This window comes from Peromyscus leucopus, chromosome 10 (assembly GCF_004664715.2).
Source record: "Peromyscus leucopus breed LL Stock chromosome 10, UCI_PerLeu_2.1, whole genome shotgun sequence".
Classification (NCBI taxonomy): domain Eukaryota; kingdom Metazoa; phylum Chordata; class Mammalia; order Rodentia; family Cricetidae; genus Peromyscus; species Peromyscus leucopus.
Window position 1 is genome coordinate 41630767 of NC_051071.1, and position 12754 is coordinate 41643520.

Genomic DNA, 12754 nt, shown 5'->3' on the forward strand with positions numbered 1-12754 from the left:
TGGCAGGGAGCAGACAGTAGGCACTTAGTATCTGCTGACTACTTAAATGACAATCCCTGAACAAGTTCTCAGTTGGTCTTCAGAAGGATCTGTACCTATTCCAACTTGCTGATTGAGAAATAGATGGTTTCTCATTGTCCCCTTGCAGTGAGAGCTGTCAGTCTTCGTATGGTTAACTGGGTTTTTTGGGTTTTTGTTTTGTTTTTTTTGGTTTTTTTTTTTTTTTTTTTTTTTTTTTGAGACAGGGTTTCTCTGTGTAGCTTTGGTGCCTTTCCTGGAACTCATTCTGTAGCTCAGGCTGGCCTCGAACTCACAGAGCTCTACCTGCCTCTGCCTTCCGAGTGCTGGGATTAAAGGCGTGCACCACCACCACCACCACCACCACCACCACCACCACCACCACACAGCTGCTGGTTAACTGTTTAACAATTAGCATGTCGGGGATATTTTTCTAGAGGTCTTGATTTGCAGAATTTATCATCACACAAATGAGTGCTCTCACCGTGCCTGAAAGTTAAGCAATTGACTTTAAAACACTCCACTAGGTTTTTCTCCTTAAAGTGTGCTTTTGGGGGTGGATGTGGTAGCTTTTGGTTTTCTGTCTCAAAATCAAAAAGTCTTTCTTAGTAGTAGATTGTTCAGGTTGGTCTAAAACATGAGGGACTGGATTGTGCTATGACAATTTGAAAGACAAACCGTATAATATAGCCATCATTCACCTGGTCATCCCCAAGATGGGTTTTATGTTCAAATTGATGAAGCTAAAAAAAATTAATGAAGCTGAAAATACACTGTCAAGCCAACCAAACAACCAGAGAACATCCTTTCTCTCTTCCCTCCCTCTCTTCCTTCTTTCTTTCCTCCCCTCCCCCACTTCACCATTGTATCACTCTTGCTAATTTCACTGGGTGATACATGATTATGAGGTCATTACTGAGGTAAGAAAACACTTTGGAGGCTAAGGACCTGACCAACCTAAACTCGTGCAATCACCTCTTATAGGATATAAACCACTGTTGGAAGGACTTGCCTTCTGGCCCATCTTCTAGAAAATTCTTCTCCTTCTTCCGTTTTTCTTTCAGGGGTTGTAGAGGTCAGAATGTAGCAGGAGAAATGACACCTCTTGACGCAGACTGGAGAGTCCAGCATGGTGGACTGTTCTCTCTCGTGTACTCACAAAGCCTTCGCTGCCCTTTTCTTCCTCTCCTCCACAGGCTACCCTCTCTCCTTTATCAAAACCCTCATTGTGAGAATTCCTGTTTGGTGGGGAGCTGATGCTGGGTGGGGGAGCATGGGAGAAGGCTGTTCATTTGTAGAAACTGGCTCCTCTGGCACAGAATGATGGAGCCCGCTGGCTACAGAGTGTTGCAGAAGACACTTCAATGGATGTGGAACCATTCCCATCACATCCAAAACCCATTGTGAGTATTGTGTACGAGAAGTCGGAGGACATGAAACATTTTCTAAAGAAAGGAAATAATGTTTTTGTAGGGCTGGTGAGATGCCTCAGGATTCAAGAGTACTTTGCTATTGCAAAGACCCAAGTTTGCCTCACAAACTCCAGTTGTGGGGATTTCATATGACCTTTGGGTCTCTGTGGGCACCCTACTCACTTGTGGTACACATTCATACTTGCAGATAAGCACTCATATCTATAAAATAAATAAATCCATTAAAAATAATTTAGATTTAAAATATCAATAAGACTTTTAAAAATTAAATTTATATGGCAAAGCCTACTTTTTTTAAGAAACGTTATCTCCCTTTGTCCCCCTAGCTGGTCTGGAATTTGCTATGTAGACCAGGCTGGTCTAGAACTTGCTATGTCGACCAGACTGACTTCAAATTTATAATGGTCTATCTGCCTCTGCCCCGACAGTGCCAGGATTAAAGGTGTGTTCCACCATGCCTGACTGAAGCCTGCTTTCTATCGATTTTATTTCCTTTTTCTGTTTTTTCTTTCTGAAACAAGGTCTTGCTATGTAGCTCAGGCTGGCCTGGAAATCATGTTCCTCCTGCGCCAGCCTCCCGAGTGCTGGGATTATCGGTGGGAGCCCCCGTGCTCAGTTTCTATTGGTTTTGCAAACCCTGAAACAAGCTTACTTGCCCTGTCTCTCCTTGTGTCTAATTCAGTGAGCTGTGGGGAGCCCAGCAAGTAGTAGCTTCCACCTGAGAGCTCCTGGGGTAGCTTTCTCTGCAGCTTCGACTTCTCCTCATAATTTCCTATTGCATGGGCTGACGGTTTTGTTCTGTGTTTTTCCTCTTTAAGTATATCCTAAGTTCCTTGCAAGCAGAAGCAAAGTGTTTCACTTCCCCATAGGCCCTTGTGCTTTGGGTGGAATCCCTTACGCTCTGGAGTGGTAACCTGGGCACTGCTCCTGTAGTCAGTAGAAATAGCCTTGCTTAGGGTGTCTAGAAATCTTCCACAGTCATACAGGAAGTGCCTACAGTCGTTGCTTTTCCATGGCGATGACCTGACAGAACCAACTTTAAGAGAGGAAGGTTTACTTTAGCTCAGGGCTCGCGGGGCCCCAATGCATCCCAGAGGGGAGGGTATGGTGGAGTGAGCAGCCTGAGCTATGCCAATGGGAGCATGAGGTCTTGACACTCAGCAAGTAGAGAGCACGCCACCTGACACAAACATAGGTTATAACTCATGAGGCTACTCCCTTGTGACTTGTTTTCTTCAGTTAGGCCCCACTGCCCTAAGCTTCTAGAATCCCCCCAGACAGAACTACCATCTGGGACTAACTGTTCAGACACATGAGTCTTGGGGGGAAGGATATTCCATGCTGAAGCAGTCAACAGCACTGTAGGCAGAGGGTTGTGTGTGCATCTAGTGGCATATTACATTAGTCTCTCTCGTGTAACTATAATGAAATACCTTGGTTTGGGCAACCTCAAGGGAAGATTCGTTTCAACTCCTGATTCTAAAGGTCCCAGGGTTAAGGCTCATCCGATGGCCTTCTTGATGATAGACTCCAAAGAAAGTGAAGGGGTATCACACAGTAAGAGACAGGAAATTCCCATGCACAGATTCTGACCCTTCTCCCTCTTCTTAGAAAGCTTCCAGTATTCATCACAAAGCTCCACCATGATGATGAGTTTGCCTAATGCTAATCACTCCCAAAGTCCCAGGTCTACACATCAGAGCTGAATTAATATCTTCATCTATCAAATGGAAATGACATTTCAACTGTTGGGCTCTTGGGAGACACACTCAAACCATAGCAAATGTTTATCACATTCTTAAAAACATTGAAGATCCATCACCCTACTGATGTTCTCCACCCACAACCCTGAAGACCCCAAAAGGAGTACTGGGCAGCTAGAAACCTGTGGGGAATTAGGATTACAACTCGGAATGAGAGCTGTACAACCGTCATTGCATTGGCAGGGATTTCTTGGTAGTTATTTTATTTGAGATGTGTTTTACACACCATAGATCAGCTCCCCCGAGATGTACAATTCATCAGATTTTAATGTATTTGCCAAGTTGTGTGACCATCACCACTTGGCAATAAGCATTGGTTGAGAGTCCTAGTGTCAAACACAGCAGTGAGAGCAAGAGGGGGAACAGCTTTGCCCTCTAGAAGCTGACTGAAGTGGACAATAAGTGATAAGTAAGTTGACACTGCTGTAGATCGAATTCCATCACCCTCAAATCCATACACTGAAGCTCTAACCCCTCCTGTACTATAACATGACCTTATTTGGAAATAGGATTACTCCTGATATAATTAGTTAATGAGGTCAGCCTGAAACAGAATGGACTCTTATCCACCATGACTGTATCCTTCATAAAGTGGGGACATTTAGGCACAGGGAGAGATGGGGGCAGAGGTGGTGATGGAGCAGAAGCCAGGGATTTCCACAGACAGCAAGCACCACAATTTAGGAGCAGCACACAGAATGCGTCTACCCCTCACCAGCCTCAAGGGGACCAACCCTGCCCTTATCTTGACTTTAGACATCTAGTCAACCCACTTTCGGCACTCAAGCAAACTAATAAATACCCTGTTTCTGCCTCAGCTTCCAGGTGATCAATAGGAAGTGAAGGGAGCCCCTTTTCTCTCTCGCTTTCTGAGACGGGCCTTAAACTGACTACATAGTCAGGAATGATCTTGGAATGCTGATCCGATTGCCTCTACCTCCTAAGTGGTAGAACTGTAGGTGGATTCGTTGCCATGATAAAATACCACAACCAAGGCAACTTACAGAAGTACAAGGATATTTGGACTCATGGCTCCCAAAAGGTTAGAGTCCATCATTGGAAGGGAAGCCATGGAGCAGCAGGAATCGCAACAGGACCAAGAAGCTGAGGGTTCACAGCTTCAAACACAAGCACAAATCGGGGAGAGTGAATGGGATGTGACAGGGAGCAATAAACTCACAATGCCTACCTGCAAGGACATACTTCCTCCAGCACGACCACACCTCTTAAAAACCTCCCCCAGCACTAGGTGGGTGTGAGAGATTCCTGCAGGTATTGCCACAGGTGGGAAAGTGGACCGCAGAGAGATAAGAGTGAAAAACGTTTGCAGGCACTGGGTCAAGACCTCCAGGGACTGACCCTTAGGTTTATTTTACTTGCACATTTAAACACAGGAGAACTTGTGACCTGTGACCTTTACAATAAGAATGGACTCTATTGGCTGATAAAGAGAGTTCAGGGCTAGGGCCTAGAGAAGGATCTGTATAAGCATAAGGATCAACTCTATTGGTGGAGGATGCGTTCTATTCATTTGAGAGATAAAGCTCAGGATCAGGGCCTAAACAATGCTCAGGATATTAGAGTACTTGGAAGGCTGGCTCATAGAATAGCAAAAACATCACCTGGTTGATTGACCCCTCTTCACTCTGGCATTCCAGGTAGTTGACTAGGGGTCGCTCATTTCCTTCCATTGAAGAAACTAGGCCCGCTGACAATACTGCTTTCTCCAATGTTTATCCTAAGCTGTGCTTCCTGATAGCTGGGGATGAAGTGTTCTAATTCCTGAACCTTTGGGGCACGTTCACATTTAAGCCACCACAGCAGGTATGTGCCACGACACCTAGCTTATTTGGTACTGAGGACTGAACCCAGGGCTTTGAGCATGCTGGGCACTATATACCAGCCTTGGAGTCACTTGTAATTTACAAAGTGCTTGGTGAGGTCCTCTCTGAAAAGTCTGGAATGGAACCGGCTAGATGAAGGGTATAAGTAGCAAGCATTCCTAGAGGATGTAGCTCATGCAAACGTCCCCAGAGCAGAGGTCAGAACATTAAAAGAACAACAGACTGACACATGAGGCTGTGGTGCAAGGATTACTGATGGGAACAGAAAGACTGTCAGGGGTTAGCGCCACCCTGGCCTGGGAAGCCATGGTCATGGGTTTAAGTATAATGAAAAGCCATTACAGGATTTTAAACAGGGCATTGTTGAGACTCGGTTTATTTCTGGAAAAATGTCTCTGGGGAAGAGGCCAGACCATAAGAGAGCAAGCTGTGAATCCGGAAGGAAGGCCATCCAAGACAGACGACAACAGCTTGAGCTTTGGTAGATTTGGAGGTGGGGAAGGTGGACCACCAGGAGATGCGTTCTGAAAATACAATTAACAAAATTGGCTGTTGGAAATAGTGGCAAAGGAGAAAATAGGGTTGTCACTTGAGTCTTGGGCTTTTGCAACCAATTGTATACTTTACCAACATGCAAAGAGGAGAAAAGCACAGATTTCAAGGGGAGGTAGAAGGGTGGGGTGGGGGTTGGGTGGAAACCAAGAGACTGTTCCCCTCATGGAAAGTTCAAAAGGGCTGTTCAGAACTTGACTGAAATGTGTTTCGGAATACATTCTACCTGTTAAAGGTGGAAGCGAATCTCATTTTGCTTTGGGAGCATTTCAAGACATTTCAAAAGCCCCTGAGAGTCTAAGGGAGCTGCTTTACTTTGGATGTGCCCCCCCCCCACTGCCCCCGTCCCCTCTCTTACAAAGACCATGTTTGGAAATCATTCCTGAAGCTCTATGTTCATGGAATTTGAAAATGGAGTCTTTGGGGGAAGAAAATAGGGTTAGATGAGGTCATGAGGACTGGGCCCTGGTGATGACGTTAATAGCTCCATTAGAAGAGACAGGAGCCAGTGCTTAGTCTGTCTCCATTCATGATGCCCTTAGCCATGTTAGGATGTGCCAAAGGAGGGCCTCGCTGGCTGCTGAGCCGTGCCCCTGGACTTCCCACATTCAGAATCATGAGCTAAATAAACCAGTTTTATTAATTGTCTGTTCTCAAGCACTTAGAAGCACAAAACCCCGTAACATGACTTGAATCCTCTAGATGCTTCATGTAAGAGGAGAGACCAGCCCCCATCAATTGGTAGCGCCTCTTTGTGCATCTCCCCGCTCGCACTCCCCATCCATCTCACCTCATCTGTGTCTTTAACTCTATCAGGAAATGGTTTGGGCAGCTTGTGGGCTGAGCTGGTTTCACAAGCTGCCCCAACTGAGCATCTTAAACAGCAGGAAAAAGACAGTTCAAGAGGCCAGGGGTCTGAAATCAGGTGTCAGCAGGGCTACCTTGCCCCTCTCTCAAGGTTCCTTGCCCTGTCTGAGCTTATAGTGGGCCTGTGTCGCTCTTCCTCATGGCTGCATGGCTCCGTTCCCTCCGTTCCCGGCTGCTGTGTGCCTAAGCCCTCTACCATGAGTCCCGTCTTTTTACTATTGAGAAGGCCCTTAAAGGTTGTAGTCAGAACCTACCTGGCGGAGCTCAGATGGCCTTATCTCAGGATCTTTAAGGTGGTTGTTGCTCTAGTTTCATTCTGTTGCCATGGTAAACACTCTGACCAAAGGCAATTTGGGTGAGAAATAGGTTCATTTCAGCCTACAGGCTACAATCCATCACCAAGGGAAGTCAGGGCAGGAACTTGAAGCTGAAACCATGGAGGAATGCTGTCTGCTGTCTTGTTCACAGCTTCATCTTAGCTAGATTTCCTATTCAGGGAATGGTGATGGCCACAGTGGGCTGGTCCCTTCTACATCAATTAACAATAAAAAGAACCCACACACACACACACACACACACATACACACTTAAAGGCTAGTCTGATGTGGACAATTCCTCAGCTGAGACTGCCTTCTCAGATGACTCCATGTCAAGTTGACAGAGTTAATTAGGGCAAATTAGATCTGCCAAGATTCTTTGTCCAAACCAGGCTACATCCACAGGTCTCGGATATTCATACTTTCGGGGAGCCACCGCTCAACTGCGCCAAGCATGCATAGGAGATATAACCCCTTTATCCTGAGATATTTTGTAACTAAGACCAGAAGGAGTGTGAAAGGAACTGAGGAAAAGAGAGGAAAGTTAGAATATCCTAAAGAGAGTACAGAGCTTCCCAGGATAGGCACCAAGTTAAGATTCACACATGATAAGACCAAGACAGGCCAAACCAGACTACACTGTGGACCCCCAGGCTCTGGGAAGGTGCTCAAACTTGGAAACAAGGGAAATCTACTAGAGTGCATTGAACTGGTGGTCATAACTGATGTACATTTGAGTGGGGTCGGGGGGATGAGTGCTTTGTGGGGGGCAGAGGTGAGAGGAAAAGTGGGGTTAGACAGGCCAGGTGAGCTGTTCTTTGGAAGTCTAGGGAAAACATGGTGTTGGTCTAGACCGGATGAGTAGCAGAGTTATTTTAGAGTCGAATGGGTGGGTCAGAACCACCAAGATTTATTGGATTTCGTCTCTCCCAGCCACATACTTGATTAGTCATGTTGAGGAAGGGCAATATGGAAAGCCCATGCTTTATTGTGGCCTGAAAAACCATTTTCAAAAGGAGTCAACCTTTATAAATTATTCCAAAAGGCTCCAAGAAGGTTTTGTTGAGGAGGATAGAGGAAACTTACACTGATTGGAGCTAAGCTCACTCTGAAAATATCCCTTCCTTTTCCATTCAGCTGTGTGCTCTTGTGGCCTTGAAGAGCAGCCCTGGTGTAATTTGGAAGTTTTACTAGCCTCTGCATGGAATCTGTGGCTATGTGGTTATTTCAAGTATTTTCATTCTGTTATTTTTATGGCCTGGGCTATTTTAGCCAGCAGTCCAGTGCTAGAAGGGCACAAGCGGACCCCAGAAACTCAATTAGGGTCTTTAGGAATCTGAGTGCCCAGCAACTTGGAAGGATGTAACTCCCCCCCACCCCAGGGTTCAGGGCAGAGCATCTGTGTTCCACAAAGAAGTGTGGAGCGGGCGCCTAACCCATGGTAGAAAGAGCCTCCATCATCTTGGTGATGCCATGTGCATTAAATGTAAAACCTGAAGTGGATGGAAAATTTGCCTGGTTGGAAAAAAAAAAAAAAATGCAGCCCAAGTATGTTCACCCAATTCCTTCCACGATGACATATGACTTGTGAATATCCATCTCCCCTCTAAAAGCCAGCCTGCTCCATGGCCAGACTGCCTTCGGGGTTCGACCTGGCATGGCACCGACCTTGTAGTATCATGGGTGGAGCTAGTCTGCCCTCACAGTTCCCTCAGAGGACAAAGCCCAGGTCTTTGGGTGAGTGTGCCTCCTGTGAAGTGTCAGCAGTGCTGGACGTGCTGGTGTGGTCTGTAAATTCTCCTGCACAGGAGATCTGTGCTCCAAGGCACTAAAAAGGCAAGCAAAACAAACCAGGGCAGACCCTTTCTGCCTCCCTGAAATGCTGCAGGCTCACGCTGATGGAAGTGGCGTCGATCCACCCACTGTGAACTTTGTCTGGGGAACTGAGGAGCCCTGAGCAAATCTCACCTCCTGGCCTTCAGCAGTCCCCACCTCTGCATCTGGGCCTCGGTTCTGTTGAAGTGAGGATTGGGGTTCGGAGACTCCATGGTCATCAGGGTGCCTGTCCCCACCCAGCTACGTGCAGACAGAGCTCCCTGCTGCTCATGGGGAAGTAACCACAGACAGATTCTGGATGATGTAACCAAGAGAGAATTGAGCAGATGATTCTAGCGACGGAAGTGAAAGTTGATCCCAGCCCTGTGGCTGAGCTTTTGGAAACTCCCTGTAAAGCACCCTGGAGCACCAAGGACCCAAAGGCATGATCCTGCTCACCTCCCTCCTCCCTATCGCAAGAAGGGCTTCACACTGAGAACACTGAGGGACAAGTCCTTCCAGGACACATTCATAAGGTCACAGCACTGGGCCTTGGTGGACCCTTGGTTGCTCTGGGGCTGTTGTCACTGTGGTTAGATGTGGCGGCCTTGCAGTTCCCTCTGGACTGAACCTTTTGTCGTTGCGTAGCTCTGTGCGTTCCCTGCCATGGCCCCCAATTTGGTCTTTTATACAATAGCTATTTAATAACCCCATGTTGATTAACTCTCATGGTGGAGGAAAACTCAGCTTTGGCCAAGCTAAGTGCCTGGAGGAGTATCTACTTGGGGGTGGGACAGAGAGACCATAGAGATGCCAAGAGATGACATCCTAAGGAGCCACAGTCCTCAGCAGAGGACACATGATGCCCCTGCTTCTGCTTACCGGCCCATGTGTTCAGAGCAGGCTCTTGGGGAGCTCAGAAACAGCCGGAGGGTGGATGTCCCTGCCTCCACCTCTTCAGAGTGCTCTATCCCCAACCCCCAGCTTGAAAGACACAGAAGACACTGTTAGCCTACCTGGTCCCAAGAAGGACTTTGGACATTTTTCAGAGATGAAAATAATCATGCTAGATAAAGTAGGTTTAGGAAAAAAATAAAATAAAGGAAAATAAAGGTGGAAATTCAAGTTGGAATCTAACAGAGGAGAGAATTCTGGATTCTTTGTCACGTCAGTAGAAGGAGATGATCCTGTCCAGACATTCCTAGATATGGCATTGGGAAGCAAGACATGCTAGACACCAATCTGTCTCTGTCATCAAATGCTGAGATAAACAGCGTCAAAGGTGGGAAGGCTGCTGGCTCTTGTTATCAGAGGAGTGACTGCAGGTTCACTCCGTCCTGTTGTGTTTGGGCGAACGGCAGCACAGTGTGTCATACTAAGTGTGTGTGACCAAGGAAACTGCTCACCCCACTGCAGCCAGGAAGCAGCATGAAAGGGAGGAAGAGGCTGTGGTCCTCTTATCCCTTCTGGGGTGTGCCTCCAGTGAACTAACTTCTACCACTAGACTCTGCCTCCCAAGGTTCCATCTCATCCCATAGCTCCCTAGAGAGTTGACTCGTTAACACATAGATCTGCCAAGGGCATTTCATATGCAGCCTAAGGTACAAGGTTATTCAGAAATGATGACACTTCTGTTTCTTCAGCCTCAAAATACTTGAAGAAAATAGCCATGGCTGAAATACTCCACAGGAAGACTATCGTGGTATCCTTGATGCCCTGGGGTTTGAAGAGTTTCTGCCTCTGAGCACTGGGTTACCAGACAAGCGTCCATGTCCCAGTTTCTCATCTGACTCTGTACCTTCATTATTTAAAATTTCTGAGCTTCAGGTATAAGATAAATGGCAACTGAGAGCATCTAAACTCCCCAAGAATAAAAAAAATAAACACATGCAACTCCTTGTACAAAGATACTCTGACTCTCTATATGTCTTTAAAACTCTCAACCACTCCTGAAACAGGTAGGCACTTCTATGATACATGCTCTACACACAAGGGAAAGAAAAATACTGAAATGTGTCCTCTACTGAAATTTTAATTTTTTTAATTTGACCAAATATTGACCGAGCTCTTCCATTGGGTATTGTTGCAGGCACTGAGATACATTAGTGAAAGAGACAAAAGCCATACATAGCCTTATCAGACCTTACCTGCAACTGGTTTGGGGGAGTTAGTCACAAGACAAGTGTTAGCCTGTGGTCACAATGCCTCCTGTCGGGGTCCCTCCACACACAGAACTGAGAACAGGATGATTTGGGTTGAACTGCCCTTCCCTGAACCACAGGCCCAGACCTCCATTGTTCTCTGAGAGCCTTTTCACACTGGGACAGGAGCACAGTTAGAATGGCCGTCTTCATCCTTAGAGAAGAGGAACCCGAGGATGAAGGGGTTAAGGCGTTTGTTCCAGATAGTCCACCCAGTACTGAGGGACAGAGCCAGGAGCTGAGCATTGCTGGCCAGTGGTTAGGTCACTATGAGGAAATTCTTCAGAGGCCCAACGCATATTTTGGCCCTTATTCTTATAGTATCTAGCAATTGCATCATCCGCTGGGAACAGAGTATGTTTGATTGATTCTCTGTGTGTGTGTGTGAGTGTGTGTGTGTATACATATATACAAATGTTTTTTTTTTCATTAATTTGTAGAACACACACTGTTAATGTATCATAGTCTTCCTCTTCCCTTTAGAGTCTAGGCAGGGAAGATTCCAGTTTTCTGAGTCTTCTGGAAAATGACTCATCAAAGAGAATCCTGTTAGTAGACAAGCAGAGAAAAGCTGAAGAGGCCAGGAAGGCTGAACTATCTTCAGAACTAAGATTAGCATGGACCCATAATAAGAGGGACAGTATGATCCTTGGGCTAGAAATCTGCAGTGGACTTTGAGATTTGAAAATTGAGGCTAGGAGACAGTGTGTTGGGAGATGAAAGACCATCACTAAAGAGAATGCCTGGAACCTAGTAGGTTTCCAGTACATAATTGCTTATTGTAGTGATGGGTGAAACCAGTGAATGACTGATCCAGTAAATAACAGCCACCTGGGCAGTGGCTCCTGAAAGTGGCAAGTAAGAAGGCATATCCATAAGATGCTTTGTGGTGCATAAAACATGTTAGCTGTTTTCTTAGCAGACAGAAGTAGTGTAGAAGTTGATTAACTCTACCTAGTAGACGTGCTTTAATGAGGGCCATTCTCAGGGCTTACAACTGCAGGGCTTGTACTGTATATGGGTTACGTCTTGATGGACAGATACACTACGAACCCTATGAAAAGCAAAGCATGAAGGCAAATGAGACACACGCCATGACACCCAGGAACGGCACAGATAATGAACTGATGGTAATGCCTGTCTCACTTTGTCATGATGAAAGTGTGGAGTAGAGCGTTCAGATGCTCTGGAAAAAGAACTACTAACTTTGCATGAGAGTCAAGGACAATCTGAATCAAGGGAATATGTGTGAGAGGAGCATAAGCAGGGAGTACCAGTCTGGCGAGGCAGGGACCAAGAGAGATTTAGAAAAGCAGAGTTCAATTAGAGGAGCCAGTGCTAGAGATAGCTGAGCTGGGTGGAAAGGGCTTCGGGCTCTGTTAGACTTCAATCCTGCATGTCTCCCTCAGGCCCCCGTGTTGAAGGCTTCATCTGCAGCCCATGGCACTATTCAGGGTGATAGACCCTTCATTCAGTGAATTCCACTGGAAGGAAGTTAGATCTTGAAAACATACTCTTCAAGAGGATATGAGGGCCGGGTGATGATAGTGGCACACACCTTTAATCCCAGCACTTGGGAGGCAGAGGCAGGCAGATCTCTGTGACATCAAGGCTAGCCTGGTCTACAGAGGGGGTTTCAGGACAGCCAGGGCTACACAGATGGACCCTGTCTGGAAAAACTGAAAAAACAAAACAAAACAAAAGAAGATATGGGAACCCAATTTCCTTTCTTTCTCTTCAGCCTCTTGGCTGCCTCAAGCTCTCTCTCCTTTTCTCCTCTTGTGACATACTCTACTGTCACCAGCTCAAAGCAATGAGCCACCCTACTGTAACTGAACCCTCCCAAAATGTGAATCTAAACAAATTTTTCCTCTTTTTGAGTTCTTTGCCCAAAATTTTACCACAGCAACCAAGATACAGGACCCAAGAGCTGCTTCAGTCTGG